Here is a 5,621-nt window from a genome sequence, read left to right on the forward strand (position 1 = left end):
ACTCCCTCTTGCATTGATAAATAAGAGGGTATGCACCTGTCAGAAAGAGATAGTTCACATAAAGTACCAAGATCAGAGGTTTATCATTTTCAACCTTGAAATAAAGATTCGGATCAACTTCACTTCTTGTAAAACCCAACTTCATCAGATAGTTGTCGATCCTCTCATACCAAGCCTGTGGATCTTGCTTCAACCCATAGAGGGATTTCTTCAACCTGCATACATGTGTCTTTCGATCTAGAGCTTTGAACCCCTCGGGTTGTTCTACATAGACTTCCTCCTTAAGTGAACCATGAAAGAAGGTGGTCTTGACATCCATTTGATGTAAATTCCATCCTTGAGAGGCAACAAGGGCAATGATCAAATAGGTGGTGGTATATCTAGCAATTGGTGCAAATATCTCATCATAGTCCACACCTTCCTTTTGAGAGAAGCCTCGAGAAACAAACTTGGCCTTGAACTTTTTAGCACTTCCATCAGCTGAATGCTTGATCTTGTAGAGCCATTTCGAGGTGACAACAGATTTTTCCTTGGGTCTAGGGACCACATCCCAGACATCACTCTTCATAATCGACTCATACTCTTTGTTCATAGCATCCTTCCAAACTTGGTGCTTCACAACTTCTTCGAGTGTGCAAGGCTCAGTTTGAACAATGGTGCTCATGGCAGTTAAGTACCCTTGGTACCTATTCGGCTTCTTACTTTCACGAAATGTCCCCACTAGGTGCAATATGTCTCTTGGCATCTTCAAGAGTGTCCCTAAGCCATGAGTGTCTCCTTTTTTAGGATGAGGGCTCATGGGGAGGTGGATCAATGGGATCCATCGGTCTTTCAGCATCAAGCATCGGCTCATCCTACGGTTCTCCCTGTTTTCCTATATCTTCTTCTTTGTCCTTCCTTGGAATAGGAAGGTTCCTTATCTTCCCAAGGCCAGCATCTTCATCGAAGGTGACATCATGACTTATTTCCACTTCTCTTTGACCAAGACACATAGATCCTATATGCCTTTGAAGTCTCATTGTAGCCCACAAATGTTCCTTTCTTCCCAGATGCATCCAATTTGCTTCTCTTTTCTTTCGGCGCATGAAAATACACAAGGCTACAAAAAATTCTAATGTGAAAACTTACCGGTGAAAACTTCTTCGGGAGTTTTGGAGTCCAATGCTTGATGAGGGCATCTATTTTGAACATACACGATAGTGTTGGCAGCTTCTCCCCATAGGAACTTCGGAAGGATTTGATCATGAAGCATGGCACGGGTGGCTTCTATAATGGAAAGATTCTTTCTTTCAGCGACTCCATTTTTCTCAGGAATATATGCGGTAGTGGTCTCCCTCTTAATGCTAGCGTATCTATAATAGTCATTGAACCCAATTGATTCATATTTGGTTCCATTATCGGTCCTCAATATTTTGATCTTCTTCCCTGTTTGGTCTCTGACAAAGGCCTTGAAAGAGTGGAACCATGTGAACACTTCGTCCTTCTTCTTCAAAGAAATAAATCCAAGTTTTGGGAGAGAAATTATCCACAAAGATAGCATAATATAAATAGCTTCCCAAGGATGTCACAAGCAACATACCAGATAGATCAGAATGAACCAACTGCAAAATATCGGTAGTCTTGCTATCACTTGAGGGGAATGGCTCTCTTATATGTTTTCCTTTGGCACATCCCTGACAAACACCTTCATGTTCTACTTTAAATTCGGGCATACCTGTCACCATCTTCCTTGCATCAAGTAGGCCTTTATAATGAAGATGAGCAAACCTTTGGTGCCATAATTCGAATTGAAGAGATGTGTCGCAAGGCATAGCTCCCAATGGACTTTCTCCAACTTGATATAGGTTGTCAACCCTGAATCCAAGAGTAAACGCTTCTTTGAAATTTCTTTTCCAAACACGTACCTTTCCATCAATGAATGCCACCTTGAATCCTTTGTCCTCCATCGTCGAGATAGATACCAGATTCTTCTTTAGATCGGGTACATATAGTACTTCTTGAATGGTGTTGCCTTGATTCAATTGAAGAGTAACATTCCCAACTCCTTTCAAGGGATAGATGGCATTTTCTCCAAGAATGATTTCCAAATTTGTATCATTTTCTATCAGATTTGAAAGAGCTTCCTTATACCCAGTGAAGTGCCTTGAGGCACCACTATCAATCAACCAATTTCCCAAGGTATCTGGAGGGGAGGCAGTAGAAAGGGCAGATATAAGATAAAATTCTTTTTGCTTGTTATCTACGACATTAGATTCATCATACCTAGAGTTTCTTGATCTTTTGGGAGGTCGAACATTTCCATGTTGAGTAGCGGGAGCATTCCTTTTTCCTTTGTTGTTGAACCTTCCACTCCTTTGATTGTTGTTGACCCTGAAATTGTTGCGGTTGTTGTTGTCATCATCTCGAGGTGTATCCCTTTTATTAGGACACTCCCTGGCATAATGGCCAAACCTATTACAAATGAAGCATCTACCCTTTCTTCCATCTTTGAATCTCAGTCTTCCTTGACATTGCTTCTTTGAACCTGCATTGTTCTTCTTTTTAGCATGAGCAGAGAATGCAGTAGGATCATTCCTATTTGAAGGCATGTCTCTCTCTATCATCCTTGTTTATTCTTGAGTACATCATCAAAACCTGGAATCCGATCATTGTTGAGGATAGTAGTGTTGAACACGTCTAATTCACGAGGGAGACCTCCAAGGGCAATGAGAGTGAGCTCCCTGTCAGCAATAACTTCTCCAATTGATAGAAGATCATTTGTCATTTCAATGATCCTCATGAAGTAAGAGTGGATATCTTCTCCTCTTCCCTTTTTTATGTCCTTCAACTTGTTCTTGAGAAAGAAGACTTGGTTTGCATTGCTAGCTTTAAACATGCTAAACAACTTGTCATACATCTCCCTAGATGTGCCCAAATTGGAGATGTAAGCAACTAAATGCTTATGAATAGAATCCCTAATGATCTTCTTAGCTTTGACTTCATCTTTCTTGTACTTTGTCTTAGCAACAGCCGGTGCATTTGAAGGAGGTTTAGCAATCTTTCCCTGCACATAGTCCATAGCATCATGCTCTTCCAAAGTTAAGTCAAGAGACATCTTCCATGCATGATAATCAGAGTTATCATTGAGCCTGTCATTAGATTTGAAGTAAGATGAGGAGGTCATTGAATCTTTTCCTTGTCCAACAAATCTCATTGATTGCTTTTCTCACTCTTGCTTGGGCTTTGTCTTCACCTTAGCTCCGATACCATGTTAATTTTAGATAACAATGGTATGTTCTATGCTTTAGAGAAATTTACTTCATTTTTCTTATTAGCCCAATATCAATTTCTAGATTATCAATCACATTAACATTGATAGTAATTGCAGATAGAACATAAACAATAAGCAAAAGACAAGCCAAGCCAAGAGGACACAATATTTGGTGGATGTTAGGGAAAAACCCCAATGTGGGGAAAACCCTTTTATCAAATCTTCTTATTATTCTTCAAAAGTTCAGTAGAGAAAGAAAGTACATCATACAAAAATTGCTTGTCCAATCACTGTAAAAGAATCCAGTCATACAACAGTGAATAGGATGCCCTAACCAAAAAGTCAATGCCATTCAAACCAGCATAAAGTCTCCTCCAAATCAGCTCAATCAAACCCAATCAACTCGGCCTCCAAAGACAGTCTAAATCAGCCCAAAACAGTCCTGAAAAATATGGCCAAACTCAATCAACACACAGTCAACTCTGTGGTCAAAGGGCATGCGTTGAACGCAAGTCAAATAGCTGCAAATTCTTCGATTTCTGTGCCAGGAGATGCGGCCCAAGGAAATCGGATTCCCTGCCTAAAAAACGTAGTCAAAGGAATGAGTTTGACCCTCGATCAACGCTGGTCAACATTGCTACATATGGCCCAAAAACAGTGTTGAAATTCCAGCCTAAAATTTTCAGTCAACGCCTAGAGAAGAAGATGCTCTTGTTTGTTATACGAACCAATGAGAAGAGGAGAGATAAGATAAGATAAAATAATTATATTTATGTCCAACTAATGACCACAAAGTAGGTCAAAGGGACTGTTGAGTACATTGATGTATATACAAAGCGGGAGAACCAAACGATCTCCTATAAAAGATACAATGCATGAAGTAAATCAACAGCTGGCCCTAACAGAGAAGATCTAGGAGCTAATAGGTCTGAGGATCAGACCCATCTCTCCTAACATCTGAGGTTGAATGAATAACACTGAATAAACTCAACAAAGTATGTTGGCCCGATGAAGCGCTGATGGAAAGTGCAGAATGTCCACTAAATAATTTCCTGGGGGGGTTCGCACGTTGTTGAATGTTGGAGGACCTAGTCTATCTCCCAAGAACGGATCTGAGATGGAACTGCTGCTGAGATCTCATGTGGCAGGGTGAGGTCCCACGAATCCTCACTGATCTGGAGTCTGGATACGTACTAGTATCAATCGATCTCTTAGTGCGCTATTTTTAGAGGCTTTATTTCCCTTTAAATACAAGTTATTCTACATAGGAATTACACATTGGAATAGAGACTTGGAGAGCTTGTGAATTGGCTAAGCGTTGGCCTTGAGCTTGCTTATGAGTAGGAGATTGAATTTGTTGAGTGCTGGGATTTTTCTAGAGAGAACAAGCATTGTAATTTCATCTTGATTTTCCGGATTAATACAAAACAAATAGTGGGGTTTTGAGTTGTGGCTTTTGCCGGATATTTACTTTGTTATGTGCCTTTGATTCTCTTCCTCTATTGATTATTGTTTGCTCGATGTTCATGGGCTTTCGTTGTAAATAGTAGAAGTAGATTATTGTCTCTTGTTTTAGTAGATTACATGAGCTTGTGAATCTATGGGTTTTTCTACATGGTATCAGAGCAAGATTTTTTTTGGGCCAAGAGTTTGAAGAGCATATATGAGAGTTTCTATGAAAAACTTTCAGAAACAAATTGCAAATCTGGATTCCTTGGGAAAAGATACCCAAATTCAAAAAAATAATCGGCCGAATTGGAGTTCGGATGAGGGAGATATCACTAATTTAAAATCAGCTCTCTAGAGGAGATTTCGAAGTTTTGAGTTTCTGGGTTACAGGTGAAAGTCGAATTTGCATACATACTTCAAGATCGGCAAATGACGTTCCATGGGTTGAGGCTTGAGTATGCCTTGGAAGGCAACTCAAATTTTATAGCCTGGAGGGACAGGATGGAGGTTGTGCTAGAAGATAATGGCTTGAAGGAATTCATTGATCAAGAAGTCCCCAAGCCAGCAGCTATGGATGCACAAAACTTGGCCGAATGGAAGAAGTGTGTGGCGAAGGCAAGGCGGATAATCCTTGAGGGAGTTTGAGACCACATTGTCTCGAGTCTCCATGGCAAGGAAACTCCGCATGCTATGTGGAAAACATTGACGAACTTGTATCAGAATAGCAGTGATCAAAGGAAGTTGGCACTGAAGGATAAACTTCGTAAAATCAAGATGGAGAAAGGTGAGACGATTCCAAAGTACTTGACCAAGTTCACTCAATGTCAGGATGAACTTGGAAGTGTTGGAATCACAGTTGCCAAGGAGGATATGGTGAGCCTTGCTCTTCTTGGACTCCCAAAGAGTTGGCATAGTTATGAGG

The sequence above is a fragment of the Pinus tabuliformis genome, chromosome 4_2 (assembly GCF_031772625.1).
Source record: "Pinus tabuliformis cultivar Carrire ecotype Pingquan chromosome 4_2, CPIR1, whole genome shotgun sequence".
Taxonomy (NCBI): Eukaryota; Viridiplantae; Streptophyta; class Pinopsida; order Pinales; family Pinaceae; genus Pinus; species Pinus tabuliformis.